The sequence below is a fragment of the Thunnus albacares genome, chromosome 21 (genome assembly GCF_914725855.1).
Source record: "Thunnus albacares chromosome 21, fThuAlb1.1, whole genome shotgun sequence".
Taxonomy (NCBI): domain Eukaryota; kingdom Metazoa; phylum Chordata; class Actinopteri; order Scombriformes; family Scombridae; genus Thunnus; species Thunnus albacares.
In genome coordinates this window covers 12,220,128-12,232,817 of record NC_058126.1, presented here as the reverse complement: position 1 = coordinate 12,232,817, position 12,690 = coordinate 12,220,128, and the positions used below count along the sequence as shown (strand labels likewise).

At 40.6% G+C, this 12,690-nt stretch overlaps 1 long non-coding RNA gene across 1 annotated transcript in view; it reads right to left on the bottom strand.

Moving 5' to 3' along the window:
- Positions 1-1,343: 1,343 nt before the first annotated feature.
- The window catches only part of LOC122972166, a 309,118-nt gene continuing 297,771 nt past the window's right edge, over positions 1,344-12,690 (bottom strand). Inside the window, exons 2-3 of the long non-coding RNA XR_006399662.1 lie at positions 6,376-6,515; positions 1,344-1,739 (exon numbers count right to left, since the gene is read on the bottom strand). This is a non-coding gene — a long non-coding RNA (uncharacterized LOC122972166). The remainder of the gene's footprint in view (positions 1,740-6,375; positions 6,516-12,690) is intronic.

Here is a 12,690-nt window from a genome sequence, read left to right as displayed (position 1 = left end):
AAACTCTCCATTTTTTTCTGAATTTGATCTTTACTCTACAGACAGAGATCAAAGAAAAAAATGGCCTTGAATTCATTTGGAAAACCACAAAGAAAAATAGAATCATGCAGCAGTGTAGCATGACTGTGCACGGCTGCTCTGCTATAGTTTAGTGACCTTTTCGCTTAATAATTTATGACTTTGACCAAATATAAATACCCTGTCCTGAGTCAGAAATTGAGCCAGTACAAGCAGGTTTGGTTGCAATGTAACTTGGCTCCAAAGACTGTGCGTAAAGTGTTGCGTGCTTGCGCCACAGCAGAGATAAAATATGACGACTGTTTGCGTTTATTGTAAAAGTTAAATTCCCGGCGTGCAGACACTGGATACCGCAGGCAGTTTGGAACTGTAAGAGAGGATCTTTAACAACTGATCCCGTTGGGTTCACTCATCGGGGGCTTCCCACCTTCAGCTGAGTGACAACCTCTGATCTGATATCAGCTTTGGGGTCAAGAATCAAGAACAGGTGCGTGTGTGTGACAGAAGGGAGAGACAGACAGACAGAGAGAGAGAGAGGGAGAGAAGGAGCGAGAGAAAGAGAGAGCCTCCACTTGAGCTGCAACGCGAATGCCAGTTCACTCCAAGAAGCAAAACAGGAAACTGATGACGGCGATGTAGTTCCTAAGGAAATACATATTCACAATAACTATGCTAAAAAAAGAAAAGAAGGAGGAGGTTTTGAACTTCCAAAGCGCAACGGAAAAAAAAAGAAAAAGAAAATGAATCCATTTCATTTCTTGAAAGGCCCTCTCACCACCACGGCTGCATCCTAAGGCTCATTTGAGTGTGAAATATCATTTCTTTGTAAAATAATGGAGGCGGTAATCCTACTTCCGGAAACTGTCCGGCATTATTGAACAAAGCCCTTTTAATAGGGGGATTAGCAGGCTAGGAGTAAAAACCTCACTCCCTCCCCACACACCCCCCCCACCCCCCACCCCCACCCCCTCTCCTCCCCCTCACCACCCTCAACGACCCACCCCCTCCCTCTTCCCTCCACGCCCACCCCACGCTCCAACACCACCATCAGCACCTCCAACACCAACCAGGTCATAATTATCAGGAATGAAGTGGCCGAAATTGGCATTGAAAATAAAGAGAAAGACAGACAGACAGGTGCAGTAGACCTGCCAGAAACAGACCGGAAAAACAGGACAGGAGCTGTTATAATAGAGCTGACATTCTGCAGACACTGATGGAAAAAACACACATTGATTTTACTATTTATTATAGTCAATATATAAATAAATACGCTTTGTATTAAATATGGCAAAATAATTAAGAAAAGTGTCCCGTTGCATAACTTGGCTCGGAGATTTATTGGGTTTTCTTCATTTTTTTCTTAGTAAAGGAGCATTACACTTTATTTCTTGTGCAGAAGTGGTGTTAAAGGCCAAACTATGCACGCCCGCCAGTTAACTGCAACCATAAAGCTTGTCATGAATATTGAATATATTATTCTGATAACATCCAAGGTTAGTTTCCGAAGGGATTTACAAGATCACAAGGCTGTGATGTATAGGCTACCACGAGCTTCCGTCATAAAGATTTATGACAACCTTTAAAGCTAAATTAACTGTATTCCGCATATAAAAAAGGTGGGCGAGCAGAGTTAAGGCAGGTTTAAGGTTTAAGGCTACACCCCTGCGGTAGCTTTGTATATAGCAGGCAAACCTCACATAAGTCACTATCCGGAGAACCTGGAGGAGAAAAAAAAAAAAAAAAAGTCAGTGCCAATAAGACCTTATAGACTCCCTTTCACCCCCACCCCTTCACCTCCACCACGCTCCCCTAGATTTTAGGATTACCGTCATCCACAGATTTCAGGAAACTGAGTTATTTTACTTCCAGATAGATGAGCGGGCTCCCTCCAATGCGAATCAGCCCCCTAGTAGCCTATAGGCCCGAACACGGATTTCTAACAACCTCCACATTATATGGCAGAATGTGCCACATACTTCACACCTGCACCCTGAATAGCAGCTCCCTTTCAGTGTATGATACGCCTGTTGGCCTTGGTCTCAATGCAGCTGCATGAATGAATCAGCGACCCGCTTATTTGGGTCTCTTTTGATCTAAGATCTCCTGCTCTCATTTGATCTCGCAGTCTGAACTGAAGACTATCTAGTTAGCAGAGCTTCTGATGACTTCTTTTATTATCGCAAAGCAATTCCACATATGCGGAAGAACTTGTTGGGACAACTCGAGGAAACGTATAGATCTACATATTGTCCGGGTCCATTCAGAGACCATGTGTGCATATGAAGAGGAAGGAAAAATATGGGGAATTAAAAACGCGCGATTCTTTCAGCAGCAGCCAAAGTGTAAACAGTAATCTGATGGCGCACTAGATTCCTTCCTGCTCATTTCCGCACAGCTCTAACAGACCTACAGTAGTCGTCTTTTTTTAAAATTATTTCTCCGTTTTTCATAAATATATTTAACATTTTAAAACTTTATGAATGCATATATTAATAGTTCAGCACTAACTGTGCAGTTTCGTTTACAAGGCTCCACATTCTCAAACTTCAGATTGATAAAAGTGGGCCATGCATCATGTAGAATAAATGATTATGAATTTGAGGACTTGCCCTGTGGCGATTAAGTCGATCTGACGTACAGTAATTTATCATAACTTGAATTTATCATCTTCCCTTGACCCCTATGATCCGACAGTGTTCGACATAACCAGGAGTCGTTGCGAACAGGTGTGTTAGGATTCGTGGAAATTCAACAAAAATACTTTTTTTTAAAAAACAAAACAAAAAAAACAAAACAAAAAACAGAAACAGAAATCTTAAGTCTCCAGATGCCTTATTCCTAAAGTTTTCCTGGATGAGGAAGGTTTTACACATAAAAAAAGAGCTGAGCTGATGAAATGAAAATGAAATAACGATTTTACTATTCTGCGCTGGAAGTGGTTCACAAACAAGGAAATGGACCGTTTTAGGACAAAAAATAACCCTCCTACTGATTTAGCCAAATCCATAATGGCAAAAGTGCGTTTCTACACTCGATAAAAGCGACAGTATATCATCATATATCAAAATAACACAGAGTATTAAGGGATGCAAATGCTGCCAACATTATGAATCATTGGTTTATCTGCACTATTTCACACGTCAGATGGGAAATATGTTCCAAACAGACAAGCAAATGCACAGTTTGAGAAGCAACATAATGCATGTGATCAGTGTAGCAGTATCGAAGACTTTGGGTCATTTCGCCATCTCCCGCAGGAAAGACATTATGCCTTCTCATATTTACATACTCTTTAATATTTGTCAAACATTCATAAATTACAAACTAATGAAATGTTCGACGGTCCTTGGAGATCAAGCTAATGAAGACATAGACTTTTGCTTTTGACACATCTTTGTTAGGTTTAATACCATTCTCTCTATCACGCTCTATTAACTATTATTATACTTATGTCAGGCCACCGCTGACACGTTACGACATCAGGATCACCTGCTGTAGGTGGGCACGCCATGGGATATAAATGGCCTCCATCTATAATGCCACTAGCCTGTGTAAAAAAGTATTAAATGGTAGTAAGATTATAAAAAAAAAAGTGAGTTTGGGATTTTATTAAAGGAGTATAAAAAATTCCAGCAGCATTACACTGCACAAAAAGATTCACAAAAACATATTATTTGTTCTTAAAAGTACATTTAAATTATTTTTCCTATTTTTTTGCGCAATTTCTTAAGAGTCAGATCATTTTTGGAACAAGTTTGACAGAAGTGAAATGATCCTACTTGGATATTTTCCCACTCACTTTAATAGAAAAGGGGATAAATAAAATGTAAACGCTGTGTAATGTCTGATTTGTTACAGTGGGTATTTTTTTGCAGTGCACGCAGCTTGTGTGACCACTACAACGTCAAGAGGCGCTTGGAGGACTGAACCTGTGCAACGAAGAAAGAGGAAGCGGAGGCGGAAAGGAGGGAGAGGGGGGGGGGGGGAGATATTAATTATGGAACAGTGTCGGCAGTGTAGAGTTTAATTTCCGCTCAGGCCGAGCATTTATTTATTCATTCGCTCATATTATTTCTTTAGTTTTTTGACCCAAGCCTTGCCAATGCTGCGAATCTCCCACATATACACACACACACACACAAAAAATCACTGTTGATCAAAACATACACGAACTTTTGAAATTCAATGAAAGAGGGGGGGGTGTGTGTGTGAGAGAGGGGGGGTATTGTCACCGCAACAATATAGATCCTTGGAGACGTGTTTATTTGACAGAGCAAATCCCCAGTGTGTCAAGGTTGTCATATTCCTCTCAATGTCCAATGCAAATGCCGCAGCATAATCAGATGCAGCAACATGACGCGTTTATTACTTTGTCAATCATCTTGATGCGACAGTATTGAAACAAAGCGAGCACAAGTCCGGTAATAGAATTAAAGAAAAACCTTTCAGCTGCAGGCAATTTCAGTTTGACGGGTAAACCATATGTAGGCTAAAGTCCCTCTCAGAGAGGTCAGCCGGTCTTTATCTGCACATGAAAACTTTATTAGCCCTGTTCATTTCAGCTGCAGTAATAATAAGGATAATAATAATAAATAAACACCAATAATTATTATTATTATAATAATACTATTTGTGTGGAAAAACTCCTATTTTGTATTATTTGGAGAATCTTCAAAAACACTAAAAAAAAAAATTACAGGCACTTGATTCTGCTCAAAGAAACACAAAGCAGGACTTTTTCTTTTTTTCTTCTTCTTCTTTTTTTTAATTCATAGGCCTACTTCAGCGCAGAAGACGCTATGCGAGGCTTATCCTCCTTGTCCATGAGTATATTCATCAAAAGAAAAGTTTCAATAAGATTTTTTTTCTTGGTTTCAATAATAAGCCGACCACTGGGACATTCTTTGAGCTTAGTCTATCATCATAATACTGATTTGTGTAACCTAGGAAACTACTCAGACCAGGGTACAACCAAGCCCAAAGGATTTTTCTCCATGTAGTTCTCCAAATTCACTATTGAGGCTGGATACAATTGACTACAAGTATTGTTATTTTGAGGAATATATATTTATATATATAATTATTTATATATATAGACGAAAATAAGCATAACCAGTGCAGGAGGAGTCAAGGTAAGTGTCGTTTTCCCCTCATATTGCTGCACAGTCTATAGTGAAACGCACATGCGTGAATGATATGTGTTAGTCAGTGTGTTAAGAGCTGTCAGGAAATCAACCTTCTGAGTCCTTACCCAACGTTAAGGCTGTCTAATTTCTAGGCATAATTAACTTTATGCTCAAAATCAATTGTTTCCTGTACACAGCCAGGGTCCAGGACTGCAAGCAGTGAGAGGCCTATTTGAGCATGTGAGAAAGCAGGAAGCAGCCCTACCTGCCACTCATTAAGCCCACAAAAACTCAATACAAAGAGGGGGGAAGAAGGATTAGACCTGCTCGTTATACCTGCCGCGCAATTAACACTACTTATTCTTCTAATCCCTCTGTTCTAGAAATAATTGAACTTGCAATAATAATAGGCTACAAAAAAACAAAAAAAAAAATACACACACACACACACGACATAATTCTTAAATTGTAGAAAATGTATATTTTTTCGGGTGTAATAATTAGAACAATAATAATAACAATAATAATATGTTTATTATATCTAGAATTTAGGTTGCAATTTCTCTCTCTTTCTCTTTTTTTCTTGTGTGTGTTGGTGAGAAGTGGAGAATGAGGGAGGGGGGGGGAGTGGGGAAGGAGGAGAGGGGGGGGGTGCCTTTTAGGGTGAAAAAAAAAATCTGCTGCTGATTTGTGGAGAATACTCTTCCTCTTATTTTCATCTGAATCAGGTAGAGAATCAGCGTCTTCCTCTTTCACTGACGAGGCGGGTAATCACATCCCCTTTAGAAACGGAGGTAGCTGCAACTCTTTGTCCCCGTTGTGTTGTAGGTGAATCGGAGCACACTTGAACTGAAAGAGGACTTGACCTTTGCCTTTATGTTTTCCCCCAATGTTTGTCTAAATCACAATTGTCTTTTGTGAGGGGACATGCGCTGCCGTGACACGTCCCATTGAGCGGATGGATGTTTCGCAGTCAGACGGAGTGGAGAGGACGTCAAATGGCTTATAGGTGTTTGTAAACTTTTTTTTTTTTTTTTTTAGTGATTTGCTCACAAAAAAACAACAAAAAAAACCTAAAACACTGAAACAGAGTAGGGTGAATAGAAAAAGTGGACAAACCTTGTAGAAATTATCTTAAAACCTGACACTAATTTTTAAAAAAAGAGTGTAGTTTCTGATTAATTTCCCGCCCCCGCGTGCTGTAACCATGTTTAAAACCTAGACTCACTTGCGTCACATTGCAGGGAGGGATGAACTGGTCACCATTCATAGGTCTACCTACATCTCTGCTGGATGGACACACGGGTCAGTGGAGCTCTCGGAGGTGGGATTCTTCCAGGTTTCTGTCATTGCTCTCTCAAGAGTTGGCTGTAAACAAACACCGGCCTACAGTCAGTTATAAATAGAGCTAACACACACAGAGGTGGTCTACATGAAGACCAAATAAAAATAGTGTAAATGACATAATTTATACATTCGTAAAATGCATTAAAATAACCGTATCATGACTTCCGGCAGCCATAGTGTGAGACTTAAATAGCAAAATTAGGCCTCCTGACGTATTCCCCTACAGTGTGTAAATAAAGAGTATGACAGGCGGATCTTTTTTTCTGTAATAATATTCTAGAAACATAAAGAACCTTATTTTTTTAATGAAACAATGCAATTCATAAACTTAAAAGCTTCAGAAAACATAAACATCAATGCAAAACTGATCAATAAACCCAAATCCATGCATGTAGGTTTTGAATTTCTTCTGAAAACAGGATTATGGGAAAACAGCGATCAATAAATATGGTGATGCTTACATCTAATATGCTTGAATAAAAATTCTCAGAGACATATATTCATCGCTCTCATATTTGGCCGCATCACTGGAGGAGTTATTTTGATGCATGCAGCTCTTCAACAACATCCACACACTAACAGCGTAGCGGGTTTTGGCCCTCCTTCCAACAAGCTTTTGACACGTTGTAACACTCTACTTGTCAGTTTTCACAGTATCTTTATTTCTGCCTTCAGCCTTGCTGCAGTTACTCTCAGCACTCAGTAAACTGCGGGAAAGTTGCTTGGGAGCGATAGAAACACTAACGGAGCCAGTAAAAGACTGCTGTTTATGACAGGAGGGACATGATGGCGTTGCTCGCAGCCTATAGGGGAGCAGGTTCATTTATCATGAGTGGCAGCATGTGAGGTGACATAGAAAACAGAGACAGCAGAAGCCCCCTTTTTTTTCTTCATCATCATCAAATGACTCTATATGATGATAATTACACTGCTGAGTGTTGGAGGTGTTGCCATTTTTTTAAAAACTTTTTTTTATCTGTAATTTTGCACTGCAGAGATTAACATGTGTGATGTTTAACTAGCCTACATGTGATGTTAATTTGTATCTTTGGAATTCAAAGAGGTGTTGTGCGCCGCAAGAATGAGGCGCATCCAACTTATGGTTTAAAAATGAATAGCTGGATTGATGAGGGTTGACATGCATAAATGTCAACAAAAAAAAAAAAAGTTGCAGCTGCATTCAGGCGCATGCTTTCTTAATTCACTAGGCGTCCTGTAAATTCACTACACAGCCTCCTTCTTAAGGTCACCAATGTTAAATAAGCCTAAAAAAAACCTTGAATTATGCAGAAATATGGTCAGTGATACGCCACAGAACAAATTTGTTTTTAGTTTTTTCAGCTTTTAGCGCCTCAAGCTGCACTCACCACCTCGCAAAGTTAATCATTTTTTGCTCTTCTAAGTGTACACAGAGATAACTCTTAACTCATGACCTCAGACCACTTGTGCAGCAAAACAGGCTGCGAGCATCAAAGGATCCGCTTTGCTCCTTCACAGTTAGCTGCCACTGATGCAGTGCCCTGAAAAGGTGTATTTGGAATATTCTGGCACCAATAAACTGTTACTAATAGTACTTGAGCACCACAAAGGCAGCCAGCAACACATTTCAGGGGAATGAGTGTTACCCCCAGAGAGGAGCTTTTGCACCCTTTTACAGTATTCACTTCTGTATCTTCTCAGTGCGGCTCTCAGGTGAAGATCAGAGGGTGAAAACGAGGATTGCTCAGACTGTGTCAAATGTTAAAGCTCTTGAGAGACTTGAGGAATATCATAATTAATGTTTGGGGCAGATTTGAAATGGAGACTCTGGCGGCCATGAAGGCACAAAGGGAATGTGTGGAATTTCATATGCCTATCATTTAGCCTGAAGATAGAGCTGCAAATTGAGTTACTGCAGTCTCACACTTGCTCACTCTGTTTTTACTCTTTGCACAGAAACATCAGGCTATAGACTGTTGTTTTTCCCTTAAGAAGAGGATAAAACTGACTGTGGAAACAAATGTTTGTCAGAATCTTTGCAAAAACATCATGCAGTTGCACTGTAAACATATTACACTTCTATGTATCCTGTAGGACTTTTGGTTAGTTTAATAAATTTAATGTGTAAAATTCACTTTTTTTGTGTGAGATGAGAGGAGAGAGTCCTCTGAATGATATGAAATGTTGCACTTATTCTTTATGGGTTGTACTCATAATCAATTTTCTGTCTTGCTGCTTTTTCAAACTTGGACTGGCGAGAGAGAAGAGAAGAGAAGGAAAAAAAAAATCCTCCTCTATCATCTCCCTCTCTCCATAACTTTGTTCCTTTCGGTCTGCAGATCAAAGGCTTCTAAAATTGGTGTCCCGAAGATGTACATTGTTGAGATGACAGGGCGACAATGCGGAGAGAAAGCGTGGTCTATCAGACATGTCAGCCCGCAGAAAGGAGAGGGAGGAGAGGCGGAGAAAGGCCTGGGTGTCGATTTAATACCCCAACTGGAGGAATTTGAAGCTTCTAGCTGTGGCCAAGTCGGTTCCCTTCAGTATTCTTCCAGTGAGCATCTGTGATCCATGTCTGGGGGGGAAATATTTCCTAAACATGGGCAGGGTGCTAATGTGCTTTAGCATAATCAAATTGGATGTTGCAGATTTTTATTGTTTTTGTCGAGATTTAAGATAGAAACCGTAATTATTCACATTAGAGAAGCATTCAAGATCAATAACTTCTCCAAACTGTGCGCGTGCCTGTGCCAGATATGTCAGTGACTTACTGATAAATTCAGAAACTTTGTCTTTTTTTTTTAAAGTGAGGGGCTAAGCTGAATAAAAACACGCGTAACAGGTGCGTTAAGTCAAATTGTGTGTTTGTGTGTGAGTAGGACAGAGAGAGAGAGAGCAAGAGAGAGAGAGAGAGCAAGAGAGAGAGAGAGAGAGAGGGAGAGAGAGAGGGAGAGAGAGAGGCTTGTCTTGTCTCTGGAACCTGCTGCTCCAACAAAGACACTAATAATTGAAAAGCATGCGAGGTGACTGGAGCTCAGACATTCACAGAATAAATATTTGTATTCATTTGAGAAATGAGGATTTGAACAACGAGACAAAACCATACAAAGACACACACACACACACACACACACACACACGCACGCACAAAAAAAAAAAAAAAACAAGCATGAATGCAAGTATTGTCCCCTGGCTTTTAGATTCTGATTCACCATATCATAACCCCTGCGAGGAAAAAAACATCAATATCCCCGCGGAAAAGACACGTTTCTATGGGAAACTAAAGAATTTTAGCGCATAACAGATCCGGCGTAAGAAAAAGGAGGGGGGAAATCAAAGGGATCAAAGGCTCGGCTCAAGGAGGCTTTTTGCGTGAAGAAAAGATAGACGATGTTGACTCTTAAGTGTTGGCGATTTGGCAAGATTTTGGAGACCCGTTTCTGCAGCCTGTCTCTTTGAAAGTGGCCTTAAAAGCTCTTTTCACTTAAGTTTCTTAATAGTAAGTTATATGTTATTGCTTTCTGCTGCATTAGTAAATTAGGAGCCATATTTTTTTTTAAGCGAATGATTCATGTTTCAAACTTACTTTCGCTCATCAATGTTTCACGACCAATGGAGAATTTTTTTTTTTTTTTTACATTAAGAACACACCATTTGGAGACAAATAGACAATTCTCCCATGAAGAATTACATTTTAGGATGGTCTGCAACCCATAATCACATGTTAACGGATCAAGAGCCAATAACTATTAGGCTATTTTTTGGCCCACTTTCCTTTATATATGCGCAAACTTTGCGGTTTGCAAAATAGCAGCACATCTGGAATCAAAATAAAGTCACGTTAAAGTTTCTAGTTGTATTTTTTTCCCCCGCTGATAATAAACCCGACAAGAGCCGGGAGGCTGCTGGCTGAAATGTCTCAATTGTAAGGCTATAAGCACATTTTATCCATACGCCCTTTCAGGTACCTTGACACGCAGGAGGCATAGAAACAACACTAAAGTAAACAGGACTAACAGGAGACTAGTCCCTTTGTTGTGGCAAAGGCAGCTGCCCAGCCCTCTATTATCCCGGAGCAGACTGACCGCATCCTTCCCACTGCCCCCTCACCAACCCACTGCACAAAAAGAGAGGGATGTTCTGCTTGCATGGGTAACACTGTCGTTCCAGCCCTTAGCAGTCCTCTTACTCTCTATTGAAAGGAGTGGGAGTAGCGGACACAGCCTGATCTGCGGAGTACAAAGGCTCTCCGTAGAGTCCCATTGGAGTGAAAGGAATGAAGGGGCTGGAAATTTCTGAAAGAGGGGTCGGGAAGATTTAGAGAAAGAACGGAAGTTTTGTTGTTGTGCTTGATTTCCCTTCCTAACCAGGGATGGAGTGGATGGATAAACCCACTTAAGTTTAGTCACCTTTTAATAAGCAGGAAAGAGTTTGCTCACCTGTTTAACCTGCATACAGATCTTATTTCTCACTGCGTATCATATTCAAGCTTCTTATCTACTACCTAATTTCATCAGTATATGCAAAATACTATTTTTACACCGTGGTTTTTTTCCCCCATATGATCATCTGTAACACTACAGTACCAAAAACAGTTTTAGGAACATGTGCTTTCTCAATTTTTCACACTATATGAGTTATTTCTGCTTGTTTTAGTGTTTAAGGCCCTAAACAGCATTTTCTGACCTTCCTTCATTTCTTCCTCATAACTTGGATTTCTGTGTTTAAATGCTTTCCAAAAAACCAATTCTTCAAAGTAAAGCAAAAGCAGCTGAAATCTGTTTAAAAGCCAACTATTTTAATTACCAGTAATGAGGTATTAACAGATACAATTAGAAGAATTAGATATTAAATGTGTTGCCTGGCAAGAGATAGGAATGGGAGGCCTGCGTGCCCTCGGGGAGTCCCATGCTGGCAAGGTTTATGTGGACACACACTTTCAACAAGGACTGAATATGACCCTGTTGTTTCAAAATGGCCTCCTGATTTATATCCATCAAGGTTTAAAGGGCCCGTCATGTCTGCTGAAATAGAGGTGTTGACAGCCACACTTGACAGCTTCTCGCTCATACTGTTTTAATGTTTGGTGTCATGGCATTGCTGTCCTGTCTTATGTGCTGTGTACTCGCCACGTCCTGGCATTTTGGAACTGAAGAGCGATACGGATTATGCGTCGCTCATGTTGCTCTGCCTTCCTGCCTGGACCGTTGTACATCCTCTGTGTGAAGGTCTATGACATGCACCGAACAAATAGTTGAAATGAGTGCTATCTGTCAGGCCTTGGGCGACTGGAATGAGTGGGACAAACTGAGCGGATGTTTGAAACAAACAGTAGGGACAGAGGTGGCAGGAAAGGTAATGAAAATGAACCGGTATGACATTTCATATCGCAACATCCATGTCAAAGCCCACTTATAAAACTGCAGGGTAAACCCATGTGAATAAATGCTGGTTTAACATAGTGCCGTGGGACTCAAAACCTCTGAGAAACAGCCTGAGAATCCTCTTTGAAGGCACATTCCATAGGTCACAGTGCAGACACCACACAGTCGGGCCATTTCATCCTCATCAACATTTGTGTGGGCCGCACAGCCGCCCTAAGGCCAAAAGAAACGCGCTCGGGATTTCTCAGTCTATAGTTAGCAAAAGGCCAGCTCCTCTGGCTCCACAGAGCGGGGGGACAGGACTGACATCAGGACTGCCACTTTTCTGATTGGCGGAGGCAGTGAATAAAAAAAAATAAAAAAAAGACAGAAAAATCAGAAAGCACTGCTGTCTGATTAGGTTTCACCTTCTCCTATGTGCACTATTTGAACTGTAACTGAGATTCATTGTTGGTGTACTTACACGATGCACAGCAGGTCCTGCACACATTGTGTAAATAAAGGGGGACCCTATGTTTTGCTAGCAGGTTATTCCAGACTCGAGCGTATGCTATTTTAACTCCGTGTGCATACTGTGACGGTGCACGCACTTATAAAGCCTCTCGTGTTATAATTACATCATCTTGAGCCCTGTCATTCAGACACTAGCATGTGAAGCATGTAAACCCCATGGCCAGCTGTATATCAGCCTGCTTTGTTTGACATTTATACACAGCCATGGTCTTGTGTAATTATGAGCTTACTGTTCTGTCAAATATTTAATGCCTTGTAAAACAGCCAGCTATTTCTAATGTACAGTGAACGGTGGAAGGCTATCTGTGAGAGAGGAAGAG